The sequence below is a fragment of the Carassius gibelio genome, chromosome B1 (assembly GCF_023724105.1).
Source record: "Carassius gibelio isolate Cgi1373 ecotype wild population from Czech Republic chromosome B1, carGib1.2-hapl.c, whole genome shotgun sequence".
NCBI classification, from domain to species: domain Eukaryota; kingdom Metazoa; phylum Chordata; class Actinopteri; order Cypriniformes; family Cyprinidae; genus Carassius; species Carassius gibelio.
Window position 1 is genome coordinate 4,623,424 of NC_068396.1, and position 17,199 is coordinate 4,640,622.

The following is a 17,199-nucleotide window of genomic DNA, read 5'->3' on the forward strand; positions in this document are numbered from 1 at the left end:
ATTGCAATTGTAATGATTGTAATTAAAATCTAGGGGAAATCGAACTTTTGCCAGAAGCACCAACATTTTGGAACACATTTCTAATCCATATTAGAACTGCACCAACATAATCTATATATATATATATATATATATATGTATATATATATATATATATATATATATATATATATATATATATATATATATATATATATATATTAAATCAAAGTTAAAAACGTATCACTTAACTGCAGCTTATGACTCGTGATGTTGATGCTTTAGAAAATGTCATAATCTGCAGCCCTGTAGATTTCCCCATAATCATTAGCTCTTCGAACCCTGTGGAAAAAAATAAAAAATAAAATACATTTCCAGTGAAATAAGGACAAAAATGGAAGACTGAATTAAACATGAACGGTGTCCTTAATATCAACATGGCCAACCACAGATATGGGCCAGGAGTACACTTCGGTATTTACATAAATTTGCACTACTGAGACGGGCTCTTCACTCTGAGACTCCTCTGATTTACAGCTTGGCATTAGGTAGAGAGCGACATGCCTCTTGGAGATATCAAACAAGAATGATGAGCCAGACGGATACACGACAGACATATTTATATATACTCTTCTGTAGTCTGACCTGCTGGAAAATATAGCAGCAAATGCACAAGTAAAATAAATAAATACATAAATAAAATTAAATTAGAAATTATTAATAACAAAGCCGACACTGCTCTCAACTATTTAGCATCCCTACTGGAAGTAAGCCATCCAATTTGGCTTAGTTTGGTTTGGTTCATTTATTTATTAGCATTTAGTTTTCTGCAGGAGACTAAAATGATCACGTGGACTCTATAACCTTTCATTTTGCTAATAGAGTTCATAACCAAGCAGCACGACTAATTTTTTAATATGTTTTTGGGAGTGTACTATCATAATCGGAATAATGCCACTTCCAACTGAAGAATGAAATGAAATTTGGTGGTGTAAAGCCGTCGTCGTGCCGCCTCCTGGTGTTCCGAAAAAAAAAAAAAAAAATTAAATAATAATAATTGGGACATCACAGCCTTGTTAACTTCTTTCTTAGAGTTCGTACTAAATAAGTTTCTCATTTGAAATTTGCATTAATTATCTCACGGCCTCAATGAAATACAGATTAACTTAAGCAGAGGGGCTAAATTAAAAAAGGAGAGAGAGAGAGAGAGAGAGAGAGAGAGAGATGACGAATACGTGCAGGATTGATGTTGCTCAGCAACCATTAATTTCATATGCGCAGGTTTATTTCAGTCAGGTCTATTGGAATTCCTCAGACAGTCAGCAATTAATCTTCTGCTCAATTATCTCCGCACATTTTACTGTAGGTAGAAAGAGTGATAAGACAACTGGAAATGTTAACAGTCGTGTGTATCTCCAAAACAATCTAACAACTGAACGCATGTGAATTGTGAAGTGTCACCTGCTTGTTTTGAGTGCCAACAATAGCGATTACTTGGCTGCCACTTAATAATGCTAGCAGCTTAACGAGGCTAGACTATTGACTTTGATGCTTATCCTGTCCAGAACTGTCCAGCTTTTCAGAAAAACACTGGCTGAATGAGATGTATAGTGACCAACCAGAGTTAGTTTTGTTCAGCATGTCGTTTAAGAATTAGGGATGCAAAGATAATGAAATGGATCAATAATTATAATTTGAAGCAAGCCATCTCAGATATCGTTTGAGAAAAAAGTTGAATTGATGAAATGCCAGTATGGATGTTAATGATGCAAACGGTTTTTATTTCAAATTTTGAACAATATTTATAATACATCTGTGTTATTTGACCATTAACCAAATGTAGACCTACTATGAACCATTGGTATAAAGAAATGATGCATGCCTCTCGTCAACTTTCTTTCAAAAGATCTACGATCTGTGAAATCCTCACCACAATTATTGTGAGATATGATAACATTAAAACGTTTTTTTTTTTTTTTTTTTTTTTTTTTTTACAATACTGATATTACAATCAATGTTTGTAAAAAATAATAAAGGAAAGAACAAGAGAGAGAGACTTGCCTTTAGTTAAAACCTTATGTTAGTCCAAAAGTAATGATTATATCACAAAAATAATTTCACAATATACAGTTCTGCTTAAGGATATTTAGTTCCCTTGAATCTACTCAGAATACTGTATATTTGTGCAAATGTGGTGTTAAGTTCTGCCTTGCAATGTCTCTCTCTCTCTCTCTCTCTCTCTCTCTCGGAATGGACTTATTAAAAACAGTGCATCCTGATCCCAAAGCTGCGTCATCATCGCAGCTGTAAGCTGCAATCAGATCGCATAAAGTTCTGGTCTTGTGTGCAGTATGCATAAGCAGTCAGTGAGTGAACTGTGGGCAGCTCGCTTGAGGCTGAGAATACAATGCAAGCCAATGGCAAATATGTTGCAAGGCTGTAAAAAGCCCTGCACTTGTTTGGTATCAATCGAGGTCAGCAACGAATGGCCAGATACATTTGAACTGGCAAATGCACAAGGCAGATTCTTTTATCCAAAGCAATGTTCAGTACACTTATAGGTAGCCCCCTGGAGTAGGCAATTTGAAATAGCAATTTCATACTATTTACTGGGTTTAAAGACATGGTTTCGTCGAGAAGCAACACAAAACTTATGGTTTTATTGCACTGCTGTTTTGACCTTCATGCTCTGGTGTTTTGACGATAGATGAAGCTTTCATGACAATGCATAGAAAACACTTTACAGTAGCCCTAAGAAGCATTCAGACACTTAAGATATACATTACATGTATGAATGGATCTTAATATGAACCAACATGATTTAACTAAGACAAATCTCAGCCATCATTCACAACTTTCCCACTGTGACTACTGCCGCCAAAGTCACTATGTACTCAGATGCTTCCGTTTAGGTGACTTTAAATTGTATCACCCTTGTGGAGCGGATCTGGCCATAGGTGTTTGAACTAAAGCCAGTGCTCACACATGTCAGCTCCCTGGTGTTGGCTTCCTCCAGTCAGTCAACACTGATATCAGCCAGTGTTTGAACAGCTTGACCAACGTTCTAAAGAGTGACCTGCACAAACGGGCCAGGTTGGGTTTATAATTCACACCGTCCAAAATCACTCTGTGGACTGCTCATAACTGTTCTTTAACAGCCCATTTAGACCAGGAGCGGAAACACAAAATTCTTTAACTAAAAAAAAAATAATAATAATAATTAACAATTTATTGTTTAGTTATTAATCTAGCAAAAAGCACCCTTGATAATAATAATAATAATAATAATAATAATAATAATAATAATAATAATAAATTAATGTACATTTATATTTTTTGCAGATACTTTTACCCAACATTGGTTTGCTGTTAAGCTATACGTTTCAGCAGGTCTTTCGGGGGAATCGAACCCATGGCATACTACGTTTTACCCACGAGAAACCATTGTTATTTTTGAAAGGAGTTGTAAGTGTGGCAGCAAAACTACTACCTATGGGAACTTGAAATAATTAACATTTAGTATTACAGCATGTTTTTAATCGAAAGCAGCACAATTAATAATGCAAAGTAGACACAAGTAGTGCTATATATTGTATGCAAGGTACATTACATATATGCATTTGGCAGACAGCTGTTTCATTGCATCCAAGGTATACATACATTAAATCAGTTCATTAATTACCTGAATTATAGGAATTATTTAAGATTCCTGTGGATTTTGCACTTTGTGTGGGAGTTGGTTTTATGATCGAGTGGGATTTCATGCGTCTTCGAGTTCTGAAATGTGTCAGGCCACAAGTCTTGATTCATTCATGGTCAGTTTACTCATTCAGGTCAACTACAGTCATGGCAGTTTAAAGATGATCTTGCCAAAGAAGCTGAGTGAAGTCTTTTGAGTCGATTGGTCCCTTGAGTACTGAGGTTTGTTGCCGTTATTGCAATGCAAGAACATTAAGAAGGCAAAACATAATTGCATATTTGTTATTTTTTGGCAAGGCATTAATATATTCATACATCCATAGCAAATGTTACTGTAAATGTTATATGTTAATATAAGTGTGAAAGAACCCCTGGTTGCGTTTTCATGATTATTATTATTATTATTATTATTATTATTTTTTTTTTTTTTTTTTACTCTGTTATGTAATTACATGGTTATTATGACTATATTTCTAAGAGTGCAATATGGTGTCTGATGTATGAGTTGATGTACGATGAGATTTATTAGATGACAACCACAGCAGGAAACCAATAAACAGGGTTTCATGTCACATGGTCGTTCAGAAATTATTTTTATGTGCTGATTTTCTTCTTTTTTTTTATTATAAATAATTATAAATATAATTACTTAAGTTAAAATTACAGCCCCAAAACAGATGTCTTTGTTTTGTCTTTTGCATGAAATATGACTAATGCAATGCTTTTGATAGGTTTCATGACAATCACTGTAGCATTTTACTACTTACATTTGCATATCAGGAGCAGCACGTGTAATAATGTGATCTCATTAACCATCGATTTCTGAGCGGTTCATCTTACGTGAAATTAATTATTTATCTCACAACTTGCCAGGCACCCGCTGTTTTGAAACAACTCAGGTGTTTTTTGCCAGCATGCTTAGTGAGGGCTCATGCTGTAATTGTTCACCCCATCAAAGGAGAGGAGTAAGCCATCCATCTGCAAATTAATTCTTTATTCAGCACTCAGTCATCTGCAAACTGCTGCCGTTAAGTATTCGGAAAAAGTTGGCTTGTACAATCCTTCAGCTCGCAAGTCATCACACAAGGAAGTGAAACAAGGTGGAAGGTAGAGGACGGGTCAGAAAAAACTTTGCTGCATTGTCAAAAGGAAAAAGGTTCAGACGGTGTCATAGTTAACACCTGCTAAACGTTTAGCCTTAGTTTCAGGGTTATGTGCTGTTGCAGGTGATTGCATATTGTCAGATAACTGTATTAGTTTGTTTAACTGATTAATACTTAATTTGGTAATAAACAGTACACTAGCATAATGCAACGTGTAACAATCTGTGTGATACAGTCTGAAAAATCTAAAAGATTTACATTAACATTAATTGATAGGAACTATGTGCTCTGAAGAATGCAAAATAGAAACAGCTAGGAAAATACTATTTTGATTGCATTTTATTTGGCATGCACAACTTTAACATTTATGCGTTGCATTTTTACGTTTTATGTTAACAGTCAACCAACAAATATCAGAAATTTTCCAAAAATAAGTGGTGCACAGGAAATCATTTGTGACTTTTTTTTTTTTTTTGTGTATTAGTGAACAAGCCTTTAGTTTAGTTAAGATAAGGAAACTACTTTGAAATTGCTAATACAACACATCTACATATGAAATCTGACATAAGGTAGGTCGTTTGTCATCAATGCCTCATTTATTTTCTTTCATCCTTTGTGGCCTGACAGTCGTGGTTACGTGATCTTAATGCCTTTAGATCTAATATCCAGACGGGCTCTTCTTCCAGCTCTTAAAACCAGCATCTGTGACTTCTACTAATAGCACTGATCTGCCAAGTTCAATGATGATGCCTCAAGTCTGATTTTTTTTTTTTTTTTTGGCAGGCAGTTGGCCTAATTTAGAAACTCTGAACCAGTGCTGTTTGGCGACTCTCAACAATGATTGTGAGATTGCAGAAGGTAAACATGGCTTCAGCAGTGCCAAGTTGCCTGAAAGATGAGTCTCTGAGGTGACAGCCACCCACACAGAGCACTGAAGTCATTCTGTCACCGGCTGTTTATAACACCAGCTTCTTGCTTGTTGGTAGAACTGATATTGAAATAAATCAATAAGCCATGATAGGCCATTCAATCCTTTTATTTATTTATGAGTTTTTATTTATTGGTGGCTTATTTATTTTGTACAATTGCAGCAACAGTAATATTATAAAACAAATTAGTGTTTAATAAACATTGGCGGTGATGTTAATCAACCAGCTGTATCTTATTTATGATGGATAATCTGAACTGCTTAATATATGACTGGAATTCTGAGAAAATAAAATTAATTATTACAACGATAAATTAAAAGTATAAATAATATTTAATAATCTTTATAAATAAAAAAGGGATCCTGCACACTTTTCAGTATTTAAAAGCCTTTTTTAATGAAAACTAAAGTGCTCAGTGTATTTTAAAACAAAATGGAATTTAAATATTATCTGATGTCGTATTGTATTTTTTTAAAGAACAAGAAAAGTAAATGCAAGTACATTGAATGCCACAGTTTGTTTTAATTATTTGGTGGTGGTAGTAGTAGTTACAATAATAATAACAACAATAATAATAATAATAATAATAATAATTCATTCAATCAGTAAAGAGTGAAAGATAAATCATTGTATAATATAATTATGAGTTAAGGTGCATTATTTACAAGTAAGTCACTTACATATATACAATTTGTGTGTGTGTATATATATACAATTTGTGTGTATATATATATATATATATATATATACAATTTGTGTATATATATATATATATACAATTTGTGTGTATATATATATATATATATACAATTTGTGTATATATATATATATATACAATTTGTGTGTATATATATATATATATATATATATATATACAATTTGTGTGTATATATATATATACAATTTGTGTGTATATATATATATATACAATTTGTGTGTGTATATATATATATATATATATAAACAGAAAACAAAACATAAAAAAAAAAACACAACCAAAACAAAAATCCTGCACGCACTTAAAGTATTAAGTAAAAATATATCAAATCAGGCAATAGGAGGGCATCATCACAAAACACAATACATTCATTTGTGAGCTGTTCAAAACTCATCCTTTTTATAGTAAGGTGCATTATTTTAATTGTATACTTTGTAATACTGCAACAGTTAGTCAGCTTGCATGTCTAAAGCATAATTGGTCCATCTGTTAAATCACAGAGTTTGATAAATCAGAGCGATTAATTGTCAATATGGACCGAGATCTCTTCAGTGCAACTGAGGTCATCAATCACAAGCCACCAGACACACACCGTATCACGGACCAAATAATATTCATCTGACACATGCAGATTTCAGGTCATAAGCTGACATTTAAAAAACGCTGATAGGATAAATTTGGACTCTTATCACTTTAATATGAGATATGCCACAGAGCACACCACTGATATCGATTCTGTGTTCAGAGGAAGTTGACAAGCTGTCGATTTAATGTCATCTTTCAACTTTACCTGTTCCTGGGGACTTCAGATTTAAATTTCCTATCAGACGAACATTTCAGGCATGCGTGTACATAATTATGTACAATAAATGTCATTAAGCATCATCACGTTGATTTCTATTCGCAACTTCGACCTGCAAATGTGCCCTCCTGAGATTAAAATGATGGATTTGGCTGCAATCAATGCCTGTTTGCTTGGAGAATGATGGTCTCAGCGTTGACACAAATATCTTCTGCAGCTCGCTAAGAAAGGGAGGAAACACTTTTCATTGATTTTTTTTTTCTTCCCAATTCATCCCAAGTGGAATGTTCCAGGCCACCTTTAAAAGGTCAACTGCTCCCTATAATTGACTTAAAAATCATATTACAAATTACAGAAACAAACAAACAAATCAGAATCATAAATGGCACCTACATTAAGACATTGGTTCTGTCAGTATTGCCGCATGTAAGAATGAAAATGTGTTGAAAGTAGCATTCTGAAGTTTCACCCCTTAGAATAATTACACAATAAATGCTTAAAGAGTAACAAAAATAACATCACAATCATGATCATATTCTGGCTATTATACTGTCAGCTACTGTTAATATGTTGATAATAATGAGATGTTGAGAAAAGGAATAAACACACAAATAAACAAACAGTTCAAAACTTACACATAATAATTTGATGCCTTATTTCCATGAAAACATAAATACAAAGAGTAGAAGTAAGTGCATCAAATACAGTATTTGGGGAATAATAGACTTTCTGCAGAAATCCTCATAGACTGGCTATTACACAATCAATTTATGCAGTGTTTTTTTTTCTTTTTTTTTAACAAAAACAGTTTTACTTGTTTTCTCATCGGGCAGGCAATTTTAAATGTGATTGCTTAGTAAAGTAATAGCATGCCTTTTCTCATGAAGCATCATTCATATCTTTAGCATAGCCAAACATTTATAACCCAAATTGTTCAGTTCCCAAATCTTAACTATGAGCAACAGCAGTGGTGCTCTCCTTGCCAAACACCACTAATTAAACTCTACTTTGAGCAGACTAAAGTGAATTTAACCCGATTTCCACTTAGAGAATGCAAAGACACAGTGTAACTTGCAGGACCAATTCTGAGCACAATCAGTTAAATCGGACGTTTTGCAAGAGCGTATCACTAAAAGGGCACAATCTGCTTCAAGAGGTTGGCTCGATTGAGCCAGGCAGTGCTGATATTTCAGCCAGTCGTTTTCCTCTCGTTGAGGAAATTGCATGCAGCCTATTCCCCACAGCCCAGCACAATGAGTCAATTACCTTATTGGGTTAGAAGCTGTAATGGTCTCTGAAGGGCAATAAAAATTACATCTCACACGTTCATGCTGCTGGATTAGAACAATGCAGTGGTAAAATGATCGAGGGTGCCATATTACTCTTGCCCCATTGTCTAAAGTTGTGATACATTGCAAAAGTTTCTAGACCCTTAACCAATTATTTCATTTTATGCAATTATAAATAATAGATGACAGCATACCCCTCTTTGATATGTCCAAGGACAGAAACTCAAATGTGTTATTTTAATGTGACCGTTTAATATTAAAAAAAAATATTATTAAAATGATAGTTCACCCAATTTTCTTTTTTATTATTATCCTGGATGCTGTTAGAATGAGAGTCCAAGCAGCTGATAAAAACATCACAATAATCCACAAGTAATCCACACCACACCAACATACATTTGAACACTTCTGGCCAAAAGAGTCCATAATAAGTAACACTTCCAATCCCTGTTGTCCTTTCACATTAAAATCCACAAATACATTTGTTTTGAACTGTTTTAGTAAATTGCGCTTAATGTGTGCATATTTCTCTCCGTGTTCAGAAGAGACAACTTTTATAGGTAGATAACTTTTTATATTTTTAAGCTAAAACACTTTAATCACAGATTTGTTTCATACAAACACACATCTTTTAATTGCTGGACTGGAGTGGCACGGATTATTGTGATATTTTTAGCAGCTGTTTTGACTCACTCTGATGGCACCCATTCACAGCATAGGATCGATTGGGGAGCAAGTGATGAAATTCTACATTTCTCTAAATCTACATCATCTACATTTCGGAAGGACTGAGGGTGAGGACATTTTCCATAAACTGTCATTGTTGGGTGAGCTATGAAAGTAAAAAGTTTGACAACTATCCAGTCCCCGTGCATCAGAAGTTCTTCTGCATGTTTACACCAATGGATTCCATTAATGAGGACATAATTGGCCTCTACATTTGAACTGTAAAAATAGCTAGCATATTTTCTGGATGAAAAGGATCATTATTCATGAGTCTGAAGGACAGAGCTGAAAACTCAGACAAGAAAAAGAAAATTCCATAAAGTAAAATAAATACATAAATAAGTGGGAAATGGGTGGGAAAACAATATCCTGTTGTTTCAGTGTCCTTGTGGGTGCTGTTGGTGTAATTATCAGAAAATAGAGGCCACATTTAACTACCCAGACACTCATAAGAAAAATATAAAAGCAGAAGTGAGTTCTGAAAGAGGAGCAAACATTCATTATGAAGGAGCTGCAGTTGAAAAAGAATAAGTGCACCGTCAACCACATTAAACCAAGCCTGTTTTGGAAAAGAAGCTGTTAAAGTCTACATAAAACAGTTTTGCAACTGATTTTATTTCCATAATGTGATGCAATTTCAGAATAGAATAGAACATTCAACGTGGAAAAGATTCAGGACTTGCTTTTACCCTTTGGGAAGGGATTGTATTATATTGTGAAAAGTTTGTTTTCAGCACAAAACAACAAAACTATTGCATAAATTATTTTGCCATTTATTACAATTAACTAATAGTGCATATGGCAAATAATTGATGTCAGAGAGTGAGAGAGAAAAAAACAACAACAGTTGTTTCACATTGCAGTCACCTAACAGAATGTACTAAAAAAAGAAAATGAGAAATTGTTCAAGTACCTAGGGTCAGATGTAAATCTGAACTAATCATTGTCAAAAAGCAATAGAAATCCCCATTTGCAATATAAGCAGTTAGCTATTATTATTATTTCTTTTATTATTATTATTCTTTTTTTGTCTAGCTAAATTCATAAAATAAATCTAATATAGCCTAGACATCCAAAAACATGCAGACATTAAACTTTGGACATATGCATTTTGTTCAAGTAGATGACGTTTTATGTTAATATATTTTAAACTGCAATCTATTCCTGGCCTTATATGCATCATTACTCCAGTCTTCAGTATGACATGATTGGTCAGAAATAATTTGAATAGGCTATATTTATAAAAATAAAAGGCATTTCAAAATATTAATAAAAACAACAATAGCATATGCATAATATTAAAATAACAATGTTATGGGGACATACAAAAGGCACAAATGAAACTGCAGACATCAGATCAGATTTCATGAGAGTATTTGTGATTTCAAACATTATATATTGCAGACGTTGGTAAAGTGACCAATCATCATTCCATTTGTTTGCATCACTCTCCAAGGAAACAACTGCAGTAGGAAAAAAAAGATCTCATTCATTTGTGATTTTCTTTTGTTTCCTACAGGACAGACGCAGGTTTATCAGACTAAATTAGCATGATAGTAATGCTAATGACATGTTTTGAGCAAACTGTCACATCTATCAGTATAGTGAAGGGTTTTTTTGAGCACCACTGACAGTACTGATATCAACATGTAGAGCATCACTCCAGAATTCTCCTGATGCGAGTGCAGACAATAAGTGAACAATAACAGTGAAAGTCACAAAAGAGAGTCAAAATAATTATAATTGATCAGTGCATTATTAAGTGCTCCATGTTGCCTAAAGCCAAACAATACCGGCTCCCTCTGTCACTGATTTCCATCAATGTGAGCTTTATTGCCACAATCAAGAGACTCGAACACGTCTGTGAGCATTTAATTTTACAGTGCTTACTTTGTCAGCAAAAAATAAACAATGTTTTCTGTAATGGGTGACAAACAGAAAATATTACATCCATCTTGCTGGCTACACATTGATCACAGAGAGTGACTGTTTCTGAGCGTGTTCGTGTTATTGAGCTGGAGATAACGGATACAAACAGACAGATCGGGCTTCTGAGCGATTTTTAGCAGAATTAAAACATGATGCCAAACAAGTGTGACCATTAGTAAATGTAAATATAAAACGGTGCCTTTTTCCTCACTAACAAATTCAGTCAAAGTATTAATAATATCACCAGAATAGCTGGGTCATTCTGTATCAACTCACACACACACACACACACACACACACACACAGTTAAAAAAAGCAAACCTGCTTTGAACAGAAGAGAGATTTGAAATATAAACAACTATACACAGACAAACTTTATTTATATATTTAAGTGTTAGATTAACAAGTTTAGATCAAAGGGACCTACTGTAATTAGTTCAGTGTTTCAAGAGGAAAGCATACACCCAATAATTGTGCCATCAGAACTAAAATAATATGCAATTTGAGTAAGACTGTATAATCATAATCGTAATCACACACACATTGTTCTGTTTTATTTGAGACATACCTAGACATTCGAAATGAACAAGGTTCATCATGCCCTTCATTCTGTGAGATGTTCACATTTGTTTCAAAGACTAATGAAAAGTGATCAAGCTCTTCATATGAGCACTTCATTAAAATGAACAGTAATTCCTCTTAAAAGCAGAATCAAAGAAATGTAGATACAGTGCTCTCAAAAATACAATCCAATGTATTTTGCTTTTCATTTTTGCTAAATGACACTTGCTTTGATATTTTCAATCACATTTAGACATTAAGTAAACAAATGTGTTCTGAGACCACCCTAAAAGTTATTTACAATTACACAATTAAAAAAAAAAAAAAAAAAAAAAATACATTTTAGAATCAATCTTACACGGTGTATACTGCAGAAAAGAACATTCTCCCCCATTTATATAAATAAATAAATAAATATATATATTTTTTTTTTTTTTTTTTTTTTTTTTTTTTTTTCTCTATCTGTTCTTTATCAATAAGCTATCAAAGCAGATGTTTCAACAATAACTCCAAGTATAACTAAAACAAAACAGTCCCTAATACTTTAATATTTGAATGCTATTCAGAAACTCCATGCATCATTCAACAAAAATAAAGTCACACTGGTGCTTAAAAAAAAACAAAACAAAACAGTAAATCGTTCCTGAGCGGACATTAATAATCGGCAAGTGAGAGATTTGTCCTATTTGAAACACAAATCTCCATCGCTGTTTAACAGGTGCACAGAGACCATGGGACCTCAGAGACCTTTAGCAAATTAGTTTCGATACTAAATTAAAGTGAAGAACAAATGCTGGTTGTAAATCTCTTGTCAAGCCTTTAATAGCAGCACCCAGAGCAATAACACAAACTTCATGTGTAATACCTACTAATGAGGCAAAGAGACACCTGCGAACTTCAGCACGGAGATTTCACAGCTTGTGCAGCATGCAAAGTGTCAGGAGTCATGTTAAATAAAGGCTTTAGAAAATGCAATAAATAATTGAACTATCAAAATCTTAAAAATAATGTGCTAATGAGTGCAATCAAACTAGAATTAGCCTTCAATAACAAATCTGTAAGTACATGTAAGCGTAAGTGCCCATGCATGAAAAGCAAGAAATAACAATATGTAAATTAAATAAACTCAAACTTTTGCACAGTAATGTATGCATTTACTTGAAAGAAAACATCTTAATATTAATACGTATTTCAGGTATATATCAAGAAAATGTTCAGAAAATGTACACCCATACTGAATATGAATACACAAAAACATAATAAAACTACTTAATATTTGTAACTAACTTAAGATGAGGTGTAATGAAATAATACATTCAAAGCTATTGAGTAAAATCTGGCACCATGTCCATAAACCAAGAAAAAGAAAGTTCAAAAAGGTATTTCTGGTCTGTTCTCAAGTCTGTTGCTGTGAAATGCGCTGGTGCTCATTCTTTAGCTCACATGCAATATATGTATGTAAATGGAAGCTCATCGCTTAAACCATTAGGCCTGAGGAAACATTTAGTGCCATTAAACTACTGCAGGCTTTGTAAAACACGTATGAATTCAAGGGGCATTAAAAATATTTAGAGTATTCATGTTAGAAATATATCATTCTGACAAGAAAAAAAAAAAAAAAAAAACATATTACAATCATTCACAACATGATGGTTTCAGGAAATTATGTTCAGCCTTTCAATTAGAACTGAGGCTTACCTTGTCTTTATGACAATTCTGAACAATCCCGAAAATAATGGTTTTCTCTGAGACACATTTTTTGGTATTTTCCCATTGAAGTAAACAGGAGTTGTACTTACTGTATAAATAGCTGCCAAGAGGCATTACCAAGATGGCCGCCAAGCTGACTTGAGAAGCTTATAAAGGACTTTGCTTCTATCCTCAAATTAAGCCTAGAGAAAAATTAAGTAAATAAATGGCAGCTTATGAGTTTTACAATAAATCAAGCTCGGCTTTTTGCCTCTTTTTACAACATGTTTAACGTCTAAACACACTCTCATGCTTTCTGGTTCTATTAAACACACATTTATGAGAACTACAAGAGCGAGTAAGACAGCACAGTATATTTTGTCCCAGGGAAGATTTGGCTTATCTAGCGCCTTTTAATGTGAAATGTAAGAATATAATAGATATTCATGCTCCACTACTTTTTAATCTAGAAATAGACACGCAAATCTGCCAAGAATAAGCCTTTCAATCTGTCATACACATAAAGCACAGACACTGAATACTGTCATTGTCACATATTATGGCTGGGATTACACTATTTATTAATACGCATCAGAGAGTCAATCAGACTTTATGCCATATAATGTAAAAGAAAAAAAAAAAATAGTATTGTGTATAGCAACATTATTTGTAATCATTATCGGCTAGTGGCTAAAGACCTTGTCAAAAGCGATCAATGAAATGCACCCGAAGAGCAGAGCTATTGTTTTTGTTTCAAATGGGCTCAAAACAGCTGACTGTGTACTTTCTTCACCCCAGTGTGCTTTGACCAGCAAACATTAGCAAAACAAGAAGGAGAAACTATTGTCATCTCTATTGCTCTCAGATGAACACTGTTCTAAAACATAGCAAGTTCCATTGCTTTCTACGGTCTATTGGGAGCTGCCTCCAGAGGCGGCATCTTAACTGAAATGGAATGTCAAGTGACAGATTTGGAACATTAAATTATATGGTTTAACTGTATGTCTGAAATATATTAACTATTAACTGTTATGGAATTCACTTTGATTGAAATTTGTTAAAGGATTTAAATGCATAAAAAAAAAAAAAAAAAAAAAAAAAACAGACAGCAAAAAATAAATCTAGATTTAACAGATATTTGAATCTAATGAAAAAAAAAAAACAAACAAAAAAAAAACATTGTGGTTCTAAGTATGCAATAAGTTAATTCCAAATCAAATGCAGTTGCTTTGGCAATAAACTATGGTTCAAAATTTATGAATTTATAAACTTTATGCAAATAAGTTTTATGGAAATTTGTCATACAATTTAAAAGCTTAAAGTATTCACTAAGTCCAATTAATTCAAAATTTTAAATAGATTTTCAGATTTAGTTTACTATTTACAAGTATAGCTTAAAACCTATGCATTTTGAGGTTGTGATTTATGCAATAAATGCATGTCATAAAACTTTAATGCATAAAAATAACTCACCGACTCACTCACCAACCGACTCACTCGTTGTGTTGTCTCTCACAAAAAAATAATGCTAATCAAATGAAGCATAGACTTTCAATGATATTGATGGTGCTATGATAACGATGCAATACTCTTAATGAACACAAAACATATAATACAGAAAATACAATTGTATTTTAAATTAAACTGAACTATTTTTACAAATACTTTTCAGAATTAAATAAGTTTTGGCAGCCTTTATATCCTGAGAGCATATGAGGCCTTGAAGCAGGAGAGGTGTTGAAAGCGAATCACAATTTCTGATTGTCTTGATTCTGTCTGAATTGTTCCATAAATTGAGAGACAAGTATCATATTACTGTAATAGTGGCAGAACATTTATTTGATCAAAGTTTGATTTATAAGACCAAAACGATGAATTTACACTGATTGTGTTAGCGTGGTACACCACTGTAAGCCATCTTTGACAAATACATTGAATGTTAACTATAATTGGCTAGTTCGAGAAACAAAACCAGCTTTGCCAGCGTGTTCATGAAGGTAAAAGACTGCCACAATATGTATGATGTCTGCGCCAAATACTGCGTTTATAAGCTGGCACTCTTTACTTCCATTGTAACTGCTCTTATTGCTTATATATATATATATATATATATATATATATATATATATATATATATATATATATATATATATATATATATATATATATATAAATAATAAAAAAACCTGATGGTACAACATAATTGACATTCTGCCAAAAATGCTTTTGATAGAGATTAAAATGCACTAAGCCCAAAACATCCGTTTATAAATGCCAGATTGTGCACATAATCATATTGTCATATGTTTTCCAAGACCAAAGGAGGAAATGAAACATTTAACACTGATATTGGCTACTGTGAATATGTCTATCTTTAATATCAAATATTTCAGTAGTGATATTTTCAGCATAATTTAATTAATCACAGAGTTCTGACACAGAAATGTCCACATCTCTCTGCACGGCTGTAGGCACAGCGGGGTCACTTCCCGTCGAGTGATGATATGATGTGTGCATCACTGGAGCAGATTGCCCTCATTACCTCTACTGTAAACCACTCTGGGATGCAACGCCATATTTGTTTAATAAAAAAAATTGTCAGGGGAAAGGTGTTTCAGATGAAGTCTTGAGTTTGATTAAAGCCAGATGGTGAACTATATTTTTTAAAGCCCGAGTCGATGCTCAAAAATTGATGCTTAAAATAATGCACCATCCCTGTTTAGTAGCTGTTGTGGTTTATAAGTTTTACTCGCATGTCCTTTACAAATGAATGGACTGCACAAAGAAATTATTTAGTTCAATTTTAATTATTCTCTGATGTTATAAAAATATACAATTTACTACTGTCTATATCCTAAAACACAGATAAACTGATTTTTCAAAATTGTAAAAATGTTTTTCAGCAACAGTTTCAAGATACTAATCACTTGTAAAAGCACACACTGCATCGATTAATGCATTTGTTTCTTCATACAAACATGCCACATTTGCAAGTGGTGTGAAGAACAAGGTGAATCCTAGTGATAAGTGTGATTTTATATAAGCTGATGACAAAATCTTTGGCTGTACAATACAGTGCTGTTTTCTACACAGAACTGAGATGATTAGATCAGATAACAGTGGTTTGCAGTCAATGTATGCTACATTACCACAGTAAAAAGAACAATAAAAAGCAAGTGATGAGCAACATATACATAGATAGACACATTAATGCAAATAGAAAAATAAATAAACAAATAAATAAAAATAGCCCAGAAATAACATTGAAATAAAGGAATGGTTCCATAGCAAAACCAAAAACACAAAAACTGACAAATACAAATCAAGTGTTACCTTATGCTGGACTCTTCTAATTTGTATCCAAAAAGATTTTTTCCAAAAATTATTCCACAAAAAAGTTGGAACTCCACAGTCAGAATATAATCTCCCATTGTCATTTTTCACAAAAAGTTATTTATTGGAATATAGGCTGGCCTACAGGCTGACAACCCTTTTTTCCACAACCATTTTTTTTATTCAATTGAAATGGCTTCTCCCACCTGTTTTTCCTTTCTACAGGTGTGCCAAATTAAAAGTCCTTTGCATTTCCTGTTGTGTTCTGGAGCCATAAACAAGCAGCAATATTTAAACTTGCCAACCCATTTCATTCTCAAATCTGTAATATATCACAATCTTTTGCACATAAATAATATAAAACTTTTGGTGATTGACTAAAAAGTGCAATTTTATAACAACAATCGTACTTTTCATCTAGAAATAAATCTCCTGTCATTCC

General features: G+C 33.1%; 1 long non-coding RNA gene across 2 annotated transcripts in view; it reads right to left on the minus strand.

The window, feature by feature from the left end:
- LOC127948491 (uncharacterized) overlaps positions 1 to 16,949 on the minus strand; it is a 69,388-nt gene extending 52,439 nt beyond the window's left edge. For both annotated transcript variants that reach the window (XR_008152094.1, XR_008152093.1), the window contains exon 1: positions 16,758 to 16,949. This is a non-coding gene — a long non-coding RNA (uncharacterized LOC127948491). The remainder of the gene's footprint in view (positions 1 to 16,757) is intronic.
- Positions 16,950 to 17,199: the final 250 nt, after the last annotated feature.